Genomic DNA, 14,613 nt, shown 5'->3' with positions numbered 1-14,613 from the left:
GCGTGGATTGGTACTTGGGACTGTGATGTTGTGGCCATTACGGAGACATGGTTAGAACAGGGACAGGAATGGTTGTTGGAAGTTCCGGGGTATAGATGTTTCAGTAAGAGTAGGGAAGGTGGTAAAAGAGGTGGAGGAGTAGCATTGTTAATCAAGGATAGTTTAACGGCTGCTGAAAGGCAGTTCGAAGGGGATCTGCCGAATGAGGTAATATGGGCTGAAGTTAGAAATAGGAAAGGAGCGGTCACGTTGTTGGGGGTTTTCTATAGGCCCCAAATAGTAATAAAGATGTGGAGGAAGAAATTGCAAAGCAGATTATGGATAGGTGTGGAGGTCACAGGGTAGTTGTCATGGGTGACTTTAACTTTCCAAACATTGATTGGAACCTTTATAGGTCAAATAGTTTGGATGGGGCAGTTTTTGTACAGTGTGTGCAGGAGAGTTTCCTGACACAATATGTGGATAGGCCGACAAGAGGTGGGACCACATTGGACTTGGTACTGGGTAATGAACCGGGCCAAGTGTTAGATTTGGCTGTGGGAGAGCACTTTGGAGATAGTGACCATAATTCGGTGTCTTTCATTATTGCAATGGAGAGGGATAGGGCCTTACGGCAGGGCAAGGTTTATAATTGGGGGAGGGGTAATTATGATGCGATTAGGCAAGAATTAGGGAACATAAGATGGGAACAGAAACTGTCAGGGAAAGGCACAAATGAAAAGTGGAGCTTGTTCAAGGAACAAATACTGAGTGTCCTTGATAGGTATGTCCCTGTCAGGCAGGGAGGAAATGGCCGAATGAGGTAACCATGGTTCACAAAAGAGGTTGAATGTCTTGTCAAGAGGAAAAAGGAAGCGTATGTAAGGATGAGAAAACAAGGTTCAGTTGGGTCGCTTGAGGGTTACAAGGTAGCAAGGAATGAGCTAAAATAAAGGGCTTAGGAGAGCTAGGAGGGGGCATGAGAAGTCCTTGGCGGGTCGGATCAAGGAAAACCCCAAGGCTTCTTACTCGTATGTGAGAAATAAAAGAATGACCAGGGTGAGTTTAGGTCCGGTCAAGGATAGTAGTGGGAACTTGTGCATGGAGTCAAAAGAGATAGGAGAGGCGATGAATGAATACTTTTCTTCAGTGTTCACCAAGGAGAGGGACCATGTTTTTGAGGATGAGAATGGGATACAGGCCGATAGGCTGGAGGAGGTAGATGTTCTGAGGGAAGGTGTAATAGCAATTTTAAAACACCTGAGGGTCAATAAATCCCCTGGGCCAGCTGGGATATATCCTAGGATTCTTTGGGAGGCAAGGGATGAGTTTGCAGAGCCTTTGGCTTTGATCTTTGGGTCCTCACTGTCCATGGGGGTAGTGCCAGAGGACTGGAGAGTGGCGAATGTTGTTCCTCTGTTCAAGAAAGGAAATAGGAATGACCCTGGTAATTATAGGCCAGTTAGTCTTACTTCGGTGGTCGGTAAGTTAATGGAAAAGGTCCTGAGGGATAGGATTTATGACCATTTGGAAAGATGCAGCTTAATCCGTGATAGTCAGCACAGATTTGTGAAGGGTATGTCTTGCCTCACAAATTTGATTGAATTCTTTGAGGAGGTAACTAAGTGTGTAGATGAAGGTAGAGCAGTTGATGTCGTATACATGGATTTTAGTAAGGCGTTTGATAAGGTTCCCCATGGTCGGCTCATGAAGAAAGTAAGGAGGTGTGGGATAGAGGGAAATTTGGCCAATTGGATAAGTAACTGGCTATCTCATAGAAGACAGAGGGTGGTAGTGGATGGAAAATTTTCAGACTGGAGACCAGTTACCAGCAGTGTACCACAAGGATCAGTGCTGGGTCCTCTGCTATTTGTGATTTTTATCAATGACTTGGAGGAGGGGGCTGAAGGGTGGATCAGTAAATTTGCTGATGACACCAAGATTGGTGGATTAGTGGATGAGGTGGAGGGCTGTTGTAGGCTGCAAAGAGACATTGATAGGATGCAGAGCCGGGCCGAAAAATGGCAGATGGAGTTTAACACTGATAAGTGCGAGGTGATTCATTTTGGTAGGACAAATTTGAATGTAGATTACAGGGTCAACGGCAGGGTTCTGAGGAATGTGGAGGAACAGAGAGATCTTGGGGTTCATATCCACAGATCTCTGAAGGTTGCCACTCAAGTGGATAGAGCCGTGAAGAAGACCTATAGTGTGTTAGTGTTTATTAACAGGGGGTTGGAGTTTAAGAGCCGTGGGGTTATGCTGCAACTGTACAGGACCTTGGTGAGACCACATTTGGAATATTGTGTGCAGTTCTGGTCACCTCACTATAAGAAGGATGTGGAAGCATTGGAGAGTGTGCAGAGGAGATTTACCAGGATGCTGCCTGGTTTGGAGGGTAGGTCTTATGAGGAAAGGTTGAGGGAGCTAGGGCTTTTCTCTTTAGCGTGGAGGAGGATGAGAGGCGACTTAATAGAGGTTTATAAGATGATGAGGGGGATAGATAGAGTGGACGTACAGAGACTATTTCCTTGGGTGAATGTAGCTGTTACTAGGGGGCATAACTATAAGGTTCATGGTGGGAGATATAGGAGGGATGTATGAGGTAGGTTCTTTACTCAGAGAGTGGTTGGGGTTTGGAATGGAATACCTGCTGTGATAGTGGAGTCAAACACTTTAGGAAATTTCAAGCGATTATTGGATAGGCACATGGAGCACTCCAGAATGATAGGGAGTGGGATAGCTTGATCTTGGTTTTGGACAAAAGCGCGGCACAACATCGAGGGCCGAAGGGCCTGTACTGTGCTGTACTGTTCTATGTTCTATGAATCCTCTAGCTTCCTCACCAAGTCATTAGTAGTCTACACTTCCACCTCGCCATGATTGAGATATATGAAACCAAACTTTGCACTGAAAACTGGGCTTCATAAGCTGAAAGTACCCTGTAGAGGTATTGTGGTAATATAAACAGGGCCTAGTTTTTAAGACTGATAAAATTGAATATCCTAAATTAAAGAATTGGGCATATTAAAATCAAACACAGTCAAACCTCGGGCAGGCCAATTGTACAAATACACAAACATGTCTGGGCCTGACCCATCAATCACCCATCAAAGGTCGTTGCACTCCACTGATACTTAGCAGGAGATCATTGCACCTCATTGAAATGCACCGGCCTATTGTTAGAAGCCCAGATCGGGCCAGACTTTCTGTCACTGAAAGTTCCTGCAGTTACATGTAAGCAACAACATGGAGATGGACACCTGGGGGCAGGCCCCGGTGTCCTGTCAGGCAGACATCAAGAAACCCACTGGGTACTGGAACCCCCTCCTAGGACCTCATTAGCCGGAAGCCAGAGAAGTTTCTGGAAAGGCAAGCAGGCAGGGGGATAAAAGAACACGTTTTCAGACAGATGATCAGCGAAGACTCGACGAGGGACGCGGCCTTGACCATTCGGAAGACTGACCCGAGAAGGAAGGAAGGAAGAAGCTGCCATCGAGACTCACCTTCGTGACGACGGACCAGAGGGACTCAGAGAATCGAGCCTGCAGTTTAACCGAACCATCTTTGCAGGTAGTATAATTGAATCTGCTGGGGTATCCTCTTGTTTAATGTGGGTAATTTAAGAGTTAATAGTGTTATTATTAATAAACTTGTTGAACCTTTACTTGTGTTTGTCCTTTGTCCACCTTGCAAATAAGGGCACTGGGGTAAAACCCTGGAGTAAGCAAACTGGTCGAAAGTATCTGAGAATTAACAGGTACAACAGTATTTTTTTAAGATATGATACCACTTTTGTAAAAGACAAGCAGGGTACAATCTCAAGATAAGTGCCACCTTTCCAGTCGAATAAATCATTTGGACCCATCTCACCAGAGTCACTCAGAGAGAACAGATGTTATCATGGACTTCATCGGATTTGTCTGTTCCCCTGAACCAGTCAGACAGTTCCGAACATCATCTGAATTATTTAAGCCAGGCCGCCATATGGTTTGCTGAGCACAGTCTGCAGTTCCGGACATCGTTCTGCAAACTAAATACTCTTCCTGGTGTCAGCACAGCATCAATGTGGAAAGCAGCAAATGGATACTTCTCAAAAATCAAACCACCTTACACTGACAATTCATTTTTCAGGATCAGTGCAATCCAAGTCCATTGTGCAGAGCATCCCATTAAGTAGTATTTCAAATCATGACTATCATTTGTCATGAAGCAGCTAAATATCAGTGATGTGGTTACATTATGGCCCATTGCTGAAACATTTCAAAGGGAGAGTTTAAGAACATAATTGTGCTTTTTTTCCCCCTAAAGAAATTGTCCATAACCTACTTACACTGGTTTTATGTCAAAACATGCGCAATTTCCCTCGACAGTTTGTGATACATCCTTTGAAGTTCATTGACATAGCCCTATCCCCAATGCAAAAGACAAACTTATGCAAATTTCTTGTCTTTGGAGAGGGCTTGTGGGAAGTCTTAACCAAACTTGGATGTGCTGATGGAGCTGTAAATCTGATACTGCAGTTTCACAATGGAATGACGACCAGACTCACTGACCATGAGGAACACACTGACCATTCTGATGTAACAAGTGGTGTGATGTAGGAGTGTGTCATGGCCCCTCTGCTCTTCAGGATGTTCTGTGCTGCCATGCCTCTTGTAGCATTTGGTGGAAATGTTGCTCAAATACATCCAATAGAGGCAGCATGGTGGCACAGTGGTTAGTACTACTGCCTCTCAGCGCTAGGGATCCGGATTCAATTCTGGCCTCGAGTGACTGTGTGGAGTTTGCACATTCTCCCCGTGTCTGTGTGGGTTTCCTCCGGGTGCTCCGGTTTCCTCTCACAGTCCAAAGACACGTAGGTTAGATGGATTAGCGATGGGAGATGTGTAGGGTTATGGGAATAGGGTGGGGGAGAGGGCTTGCGTAATTTACTCTGTCAGACAATCGGTGCAGACTACATGGGCCGAATGGCCTCTTCTGCACTGTAAGGACTCAATGATTCAAGAACTGTATGATTCAATTCAGAACAGATGGCAATCTCTTCAACCCAAGAAGGTTGAAATCCTTAATTAAGGTTTCAGAGAGACGGGGAATGCTGTTTGCCAATAGCCATGCCCTCTTGTCACCCTGTAAGAATAGCCTTCATAAAACCATGGACTGTTTTGAAAAGTAACTGATGGCTTAAGGAAGACAGAGACTCTACCAATCACCAGCAAATTCTGACTGTGCCCCATCTACTATAGCTATCCATGACACAAGCCTGAAGAGTGCAGATAACTTTATCTATCTCAGAAGCACAATCTCCAGAAAGAGAGTTGCTGGAGCAAGCTTAGCACTTGTCTATTTACACAAGAGACTGCGGAGGGAACTGTGGTATCAAATTTACATGAAAACTTGAAGAAGAGTCATACGGACTCCAAATATTCACTCTGTATCTGTCTCCACAGGTGCTGCCAGAGCTGCTGAGTTTATCCAGCATTTTATTTTACTAATTCATGGAACATGGGCTTTGCTGGCTGGCCAGCATTTATTGCCCATCCCTAGTTTATTGCCCATCCCATCCCAAGGACACTTGAGAGTCAACCACATTGCTTGGCTCTGGAGTCGCGTGTAGGCCAGACCAGGTAAGGACAGCAGATTTCCTTCCCTTAAGGACATTAGTGAACCAGATGGGTTTTTCCGACAATTGACAATGGTTTCACGGTCATCAGTAGATTCTTAATTCCAGATTTTAAAAAAAATTGAATTCAAATTCCATCATCTGCCATGGCGGGATTCGAACCTGGGTCCCCAGAACATTAGCTGAGTTTCTGGATTAATAGTCTAGCGATAATATCACGAGGCCAGCTTCTCCCCATGTTTATTTCAGGTTTCTACGGTATTTTGCTTTCATTACAACAAAACTTGCTGAGTACAAAGCCGTTTTAATACCTACTCTCCTATATGCCAGTGAGATGTAGACAACCTACTCCAGGAATATTAAGCAGTTGGACAAATTCCACTCCAGATCCATTTGGAATATCATGGCCACTAAACGGGAGCTCTAAGTGTTAAAAGCCAAATTACTTCAAAGAGCAGAAATTCCTGGAATTGAAGCACTGATCATCAGAGACAGGCTCAGATGGAGTGGACTGGAGTATGTATGACTGATGATATAATCCTAAGGCAGTCATGTATTCACAACTCAAACTTAGGACACTGCCAGCAGGGTAGTTGGAGATTTAGGTTCAAGGACTCCTTTAAAGCAAACCTGAGGAAACCTGACATGTCCATCACGGAACAGGATGAAATTGCACAAAAAGAATTACCTGGGGAGAAAACGCAACTCATTTTTCAGAATCAGTATGATCAGTTGTTTCTTTCTTTCAACCAGTAAAGAATATAGGCAGCAAAGGTAGAAAAAGGCAAGCTAAAAAGACTGGGCAGCCCCAATAAAGTCAAACAATTCATCTTTGCCCACACTGTGAAAAGCCAGGCAAGTCTGCAATCAGGCTCCACATTCGTGTTAGAATGCACTGCAGATGATTCTATACACCCAAGAAGTGGCCAACTTTGATAATATGGGGAAACTGATGATGATGACAGATAGTAAACCGTATGAAGACACGTAGGTCTATCAAGTAATAATATGGCTTCCCATTTCACTTTTACTAGGTCTATGTGAATATATGAAGCTTCTCTCACACAAAGGTGTGGGCCACACTGCAAAATTGATTGATATTCGTCTGTTAATATTTCACACAGGTCCCTGCCATTTGCATGCAGAGAGAATGTGCACACATAAGAACATAAGAACATAAGAAATAGGAGCAGGAGTAGGCCATCTAGCCCCTCGAGCCTGCCCCGCCATTCAATAAGATCATGGCTGATCTGACGTGGATCAGTACCACTTACCCGCCTGATCCCCATAACCCTTAATTCCCTTACCGATCAGGAATCCATCCATCCGCGCTTTAAACATATTCAGCGAGGTAGCCTCCACCACCTCAGTGGGCAGAGAATTCCAGAGATTCACCACCCTCTGGGAGAAGAAGTTCCTCCTCAACTCTGTCTTAAACCGACCCCCCTTTATTTTGAGGCTGTGTCCTCTAGTTTTAACTTCCTTACTAAGTGGAAAGAATCTCTCCGCCTCCACCCTATCCAGCCCCCGCATTATCTTATAAGTCTCCATAAGATCCCCCCTCATCCTTCTAAACTCCAACGAGTACAAACCCAATCTCCTCAGCCTCTCCTCATAATCCAAACCCCTCATCTCAGGTATCAACCTGGTGAACCTTCTCTGCACTCCCTCCAATGCCAATATATCCTTCCTCATATAAGGGGACCAATACTGCACACAGTATTCCAGCTGCGGCCTCACCAATGCCCTGTACAGGTGCATCAAGACATCCCTGCTTTTATATTCTATCCCCTTCGCAATATAGGCCAACATCCCATTTGCCTTCTTGATCACCTGTTGTACCTGCAGACTGGGCTTTTGCGTCTCATGCACAAGGACCCCCAGGTCCCTTTGCACGGTAGCATGTTTTAATTTGTTTCCATTGAGATAGTAATCCCATTTGTTATTATTTCCTCCAAAGTGTATAACCTCGCATTTCTCAACGTTATACTCCATTTGCCATATCCTCGCCCACTCACTCAGCCTGTCCAAATCTCTCTGCAGATCTTCTCCGTCCTCCACACGATTCACTTTTCCACTTATCTTTGTGTCGTCTGCAAACTTCGTTACCCTACACTCCGTCCCCTCCTCCAGATCATCTATATAAATGGTAAATAGTTGCGGCCCGAGTACCGATCCCTGCGGCACGCCACTAGTTACCTTCCTCCAACCGGAAAAACACCCATTTATTCCGACTCTTTGCTTCCTGTCGGATAGCCAGTCCCCAATCCACTTTAACACACTACCCCCAACTCCGTGTGCCCTAATCTTCTTCAGTAGCCTTTTATGGGGCACCTTATCAAACGCCTTTTGGAAATCCAAAAACACCGCATCCACCGGTTCTCCTCCATCAACCGCCCTAGTCACATCTTCATAAAAATCCAACATGTTCGTCAAGCACGACTTTCCCCTCATGAATCCATGCTGCGTCTGATTGATCGAACCATTTCTATCCAGATGCCCTGCTATCTCCTCTTTAATAATGGATTCCAGCATTTTCCCTACTACAGACGTTAAGCTGACCGGCCTATAGTTACCCGCCTTTTGTCTCCTTCCTTTTTTAAACAGCGGCGTAACATTAGCCGTTTTCCAATCAACCGGCACTACCCCAGAATGCAACGAGTTTTGATAAATAATCACTAACGCATCCACTATTACCTCTGACATTTCTTTCAATACCCTGGGATGCATTCCATCCGGACCCGGGGACTTGTCCACCTTCAGTCCCATTAGTCTACCCAGCACTGCCTCTCTGGTAACATTAATTGTATTAAGTATTTCTCCTGCTGCCAACCCTCTATCGTTAATATTTGGCAAACTATTTGTGTCCTCCACCGTGAAGACCGACACAAAAAACTTATTTAAAGACTCAGCCATATCCTCATTTCCCACTATTAACTCCCCCCTCTCGTCCTCCAAGGGTCCAACATTCACTCTAGCCACTCTATTCCTTTTTATATATTTATAAAAACTTTTACTATCATTTTTTATATTAATTGCTAGCCTAGCTTCATAGTCTATCCTTCCTTTCTTTATCGCTTTCTTAGTCTCTCTTTGTTGTTTCTTAAATTTTTCCCAATCACTTGTTTCTCCACTATTTTTGGCCACTCTGTACGCAGCTGTTTTTATTTTAATACTCTCCTTTATTTCCTTCGTTATCCACGGCTGGTTCTCCCTTTTCTTACAATCCTTGTTTTTTGCTGGAATATATTTTTGCTGAGAACTGAAAAGGATCTCCTTAAAAATCCTCCACTGTTCCTCAGCTATCCTACCTGCCAGCCTGCTCTCCCAGTCTACCTTAGCCAATTCATCCCTCATCCTATCATATTTCCCTCTGTTCAAACAGAGGACACTGGTTTGGGACCAAACTTTCTCCTCTTCCATCTGAATCAGAAATTCGACCATATTGTGGTCACTAGACCCAAGAGGGTCCTTCACAATAAGATCCTTAATTCTACCTACCTCGTTACACAATACCAGATCCAAAATAGCTCGTTCCCTCGTCGGTTCCGTAACATGCTGTTCAAGGAAACTATCCCGACAGCATTCTAAGAACTCTTCCTCCATTCCACCCTTACCGACTTGAGTCTGCCAGTCAATGTGCATGTTGAAGTCCCCCATGATTATTGCCGTTCCGTTTTTACACGCATCCCTTATCTGCTTGTTTATAGCCCTCCCTACCTCAACATTATTATTTGGGGGCCTATATACCACACCTACTAGTGTCTTTCTCCCTCTACTATTCCTCATCTCTACCCATAATGATTCCACGTTTTGTTCCTCAGAGCCTATGTCATCCCTCAGTACTACCCTGATATTATCTCTTATTAATAGCGCGACCCCACCACCTTTTCCTTCCTGTCTATTCTTCCTAAACGCCTGATACCCCTGGATATTCATCTCCCAGTCCTGGTCACCTTTCAGCCACGTTTCTGTAATGGCCACTAGATCGTACCCACTCGTGCTGATTTGCACCATCAACTCATTTACCTTGTTCCGAATGCTTCGTGCATTCAGGCAAAGTGTCCTTATTCCAGCTTTTATCTGGACCCGCTTTGATGAGTCGCGAACACCCTCTCCCTCTACTCCCTTATCTAAATTACCGCCTTCATTCACTTGCACCCTCTCCTCTACCATTAATTTTGTAATTCCCCTTACCCCTGCATCCTCCACCCCATCAATTAGTTCCTTGATCCTAGTCAACTCTTCTAGCTCCCCTCCCCCCAACCTATCTAGTTTAAATTCTCCCCAGTAACCTTAGCCAACCTACCGGCCAGGATATTGGTCCCCGTGTGATTCAAGTTCCACCCGTTTTTTGTATACAGATCACCCCTGCCCCTAAAGAGGTCCCAATGGTCCAGGAACCTGAATCCCTGCCCCCTGCACCAGTCCCTCAGCCACACATTCATCTTCCACCTCACTCCATTCCTGCCCTCACCTTCCCGTGGCACAGGTAGTAATCCTGAGATTACTACCTTTGCTTTCCTCTTTCTCAGCTGTCTCCCTAATTCCCTGTACTCCCTTTTCATGACCCCTTCTCCCTTCCTACCCACATCAGCGGTACCAATATGTACCGCTACCTCAGGCTCCTCTCCCTCCCACCTCAGGATTTCCGGGACGCGACTAGCGACATCCTGGATCCCGGCCCCAGGGAGGCAGACCACCATGCGAGAATCCCGCCTACCTCCGCAGAAACGCCTGTCTGTCCCCTTCACCATCGAGTCCCCGATTAATACCGCCTTCCTCCTCTTTTCCTTAGCCCTCTGAGTTACAGGGCTGGACTCCACTGCGGAGACACGGCCACTGCTGCTTCCCCCAGGCGGGCTGTCCCCCCCAGCAGTACTCAAGCAGGAGTACTTGTTGTGCAGAGGCAAATCCACTGGGGTGCTCTCAACCACCCTAGCCTTACCCTTCCTGGCCATCACCCACTTGGCCTCCTCCCGTTGCCCTGGTGTGACCACCTGATGATAGCTCTTGTCTATCACCTCCTCATTCTCCCTCATCAGCCTAAGATCCTCGAGCTGCAGTTCCAGCTCCCTAACACAGTCCCTCAGGAACCGCAGCTCGACACACCCCTCACAGATGAGGATGTCCGGGAGGCCAGATGCCTCCAGGACCTCCCACATCCTACACTGGGAACAACACACTGGTTTCACACTCATACTGGACACTTTATGTCAAGTAAGACAGTGAAAAGTTAATAAGAGTGTAAGGAAACAAAAACTCACCCCTGCTCGTCCAAGCCCTGTGAGCCAAAGCCCTGACAGCTCACTCAACTTCCCACTCACTCTGCTGCCCGCTACGATGCTGCCCGCTGTATACTTTGGTGCACTTTTAAACCCTCCAAAAACTTCCCCAGGCCTCTCCTGGCCCGACTTCCGGTTTTGAAAAAAACCTCCGATTTTAAACCCAAAATTAACTGAAAAAATAAATAATTAATTAAAGTCAGAAAACCCACTCTCTTACCCTCAGCCTGCTCCTGGGAACAAATCCCTGATATTAACAACTGATATTAAACCCAAACAACTGAGATTAAACCCAAACAACTGAGATTAAACCCAAACAACTGATATTAAACCCAGAACAACTGAGATTAAACCCAGAACAACTGATATTAAACCCAAACAACTGAGATTAAACCCAAAACAACTGAGATTAAACCTAAACAACTGATATTAAACCCAAACAACTGAGATTAAACCCAGAACAACTGATATTAAACCCAAACAACTGATATTAAACCCAAACAACTGAGATTAAATCCAAACAACTGATATTAAACCCAAACAACTGAGATTAAACCCAAACAACTGATATTAAATCCAAACAACTGAGATTAAACCCAAACAACTGAGATTAAACCCAAACAACTGAGATTAAACCCAGAACAACTGATATTAAACCCAAACAACTGAGATTAAACCCAAAACAACTGAGATTAAACCTAAACAACTGATATTAAACCCAAACAACTGAGATTAAACCCAGAACAACTGATATTAAACCCAAACAACTGAGATTAAATCCAAACAACTGAGATTAAACCCAAACAACTGAGATTAAACCCAAACAACTGATATTAAATCCAAACAACTGAGATTAAACCCAGAACAACTGATATTAAACCCAAACAACTGAGATTAAATCCAAACAACTGAGATTAAACCCAAACAACTGAGATTAAACCCAGAACAACTGATATTAAACCCAAACAACTGAGATTAAATCCAAACAACTGAGATTAAACCCAAACAACTGAGATTAAACCCAGAACAACTGATATTAAACCCAAACAACTGAGATTAAATCCAAACAACTGAGATTAAACCCAAACAACTGAGATTAAACCCAAACAACTGATATTAAATCCAAACAACTGAGATTAAACCCAAACAACTGATATTAAACCCAAACAACTGAGATTAAACCCAAACAACTGATATTAAATCCAAACAACTGAGATTAAATCCAAACAACTGAGATTAAACCCAAACAACTGAGATTAAACCCAGAACAACTGAGATTAAACCCAAACAACTGAGATTAAACCCAAACAACTGATATTAAATCCAAACAACTGAGATTAAATCCAAACAACTGAGATTAAACCCAAACAACTGATATTAAATCCAAACAACTGAGATTAAACCCAAACAACTGATATTAAATCCAAACAACTGAGATTAAACCCAAACAACTGATATTAAATCCAAACAACTGAGATTAAACCCAAACAACTGATATTAAATCCAAACAACTGAGATTAAACCCAAACAACTGAGATTAAACCCAGAACAACTGATATTAAACCCAAACAACTGAGATTAAATCCAAACAACTGATATTAAATCCAAACAACTGAGATTAAACCCAAACAACTGATATTAAATCCAAACAACTGAGATTAAATCCAAACAACTGAGATTAAATCCAAACAACTGAGATTAAATCCAAACAACTGAGATTAAACCCAAACAACTGAGATTAATCCCAAACAACTGAGATTAAATCCAAACAACTGAGATTAAATCCAAACAACTGAGATTAAATCCAAACAACTGATATTAAACCCAAACCACTGAGATTAAACCCAAATAACGGAGAGTAAACCCAAACAACTGAGATTAAATCCAAACAACTGAGATTAAACCCACAACAACTGGGTTTAAACCCAAACACACATTGCACCTTTATCAACTAAAAACAAGCTTGGGGGTACAGTCATTTTCTGGTTCATACCCTATAGCAATTATTTGACCAGAGTCGACTTGCCTGTTTTAATTTCAACAAACTTGGCAGTTAACTGTTCTCTGGTGTACTCTCCATAGCAATGTCCCAATCAATCAGAATTAAATTACCAACCAATTAGCGTGCTCTTCTCATGCTGTAGAAATTCTTGTTCCCTTTGAGATTAACATTCTTGTGATTTTGTCTTGACGAGTGCAAGATGAAAAACTTCAACAGCATGTCCCTTTTTCAGCAATACACAATTTCTGCACAAAATGGCTATTTGCATATACTCTTATTTATCTTCGTGAAGCCTATGCAGAATTTTTTTTTGTTTTCATCAGTTTGCAGCAGATACTCTCAGAAATGATCTCATTATTATATGCTAGTCATATCTTATTCTACCTATAGCAATACAACATGGGGTACCCAGACGAGCACTCAGATCCTGTGCAGACCAGCTGGCGGGGGTATTTGCAGACACTTCAACCTCTCTTTACACCAATCTGAGGTCCCTATCTGCTTCAAGAAGACGACGATCACCCCGGTATCAAAGAAAAGCCAAAAGCCAATAGCCTTAATGACTATCGTCCGGTAGCTCTGACATCCATCATTATGAAGTGCTACAAAAGGTTAGTCATGCAACAAATCGATTCCGGCCTCCCAGATTGCCTAGATCCATTACAGTTCACCTACCACCACAACAAATCCACAGCAGACGCCATCTCCCTGGCCCTACACTCAACCCTGGAACACCTAGATAACAAAGACACCTATGTCAGTCTCCTATTTAGCGACTACAGCTCAGCCTTCAACACCACTATTTCTACGAAACGCATCTCCAGACTCTGTGGCTTGGGCCTCAGCTCCTCCCTGTACAACTGGATTCTGAACTTCCTAACCCACAGACCGCTTTCAGCAAGGATAGGCAACAACACTTCCTCCACGATCATCCTCAACACTGGTGGCCCACAAAGTTGTTTCCTCAGCCCCCTACTATACTCATTATACACTTATGACTGTGTGGGCAAATTCCCCTCTAACTCGATTTTCAAGTTTGCTGATGACACCACCAGTGGGTCGGATCTCAAACAATGATGAAACAGAGTACAAGAACTAGATAGAGAATTTGGTGAACTGGTGCAATGACAATAATCTGTCCCTCAACATCAACAAAACAGATTGTCATCGACTTCAGGAAGCCTAGTGGAGGACGTGCCCCTGTCTATATCAAAGTAGAAATGGTTGAGAGCTTCAAGGTTCTACGTGTCCAGGTCATCAACAACCTGTCCTGGTCCCTCCATGCAGATGCTATAGTTAAGAAAGCCCACCAACGCCTCTACTTTCTCAGAAGACTAAGGAAATTTAGCATGTCCGCTACGACTCTCACCAACTTTTACAGATGCACCATAGAAAGAATTCTTTCTGGTTGTATCACAGCTTGGTATGGCACCTGCTCTATCGAAGACCATTATAAACTACAGGCGGTCATGAACTAAGCCCATTCACTTCCTGCCTGCGGAGTCTGATGCTGTGGTGTGACCACCTCTCTATACGTGCTATCCATTACTCAAACCAGCCTCCCACCCATTGGCACTGTCTACACCTCCCGCTGCCTCGGAAAAGCGGCCAGCATAATTAAGGACCCCACGTACCCCAAACATACTCTCTTTCACCTTCTTCTATTGGGAAAAAGATACAAAAGTCTGATCATGTACCAACCGACTCAAGAACAGCATCTTCCC

At 43.9% G+C, this 14,613-nt stretch overlaps 1 protein-coding gene across 1 annotated transcript in view; it reads right to left on the bottom strand.

The window, feature by feature from the left end:
- LOC144511898 (synaptotagmin-B-like) overlaps window positions 1–14,613 on the bottom strand; it is an 832,296-nt gene that overhangs the window by 677,549 nt on the left and 140,134 nt on the right. The window lies entirely within an intron of this gene.

The sequence above is a fragment of the Mustelus asterias genome, chromosome 25 (genome assembly GCF_964213995.1).
Source record: "Mustelus asterias chromosome 25, sMusAst1.hap1.1, whole genome shotgun sequence".
In the NCBI taxonomy this organism is placed as follows: domain Eukaryota; kingdom Metazoa; phylum Chordata; class Chondrichthyes; order Carcharhiniformes; family Triakidae; genus Mustelus; species Mustelus asterias.
The sequence above is the reverse complement of the archived record's forward strand: the minus strand, read 5'-3'. Positions and strand labels throughout refer to the sequence as shown.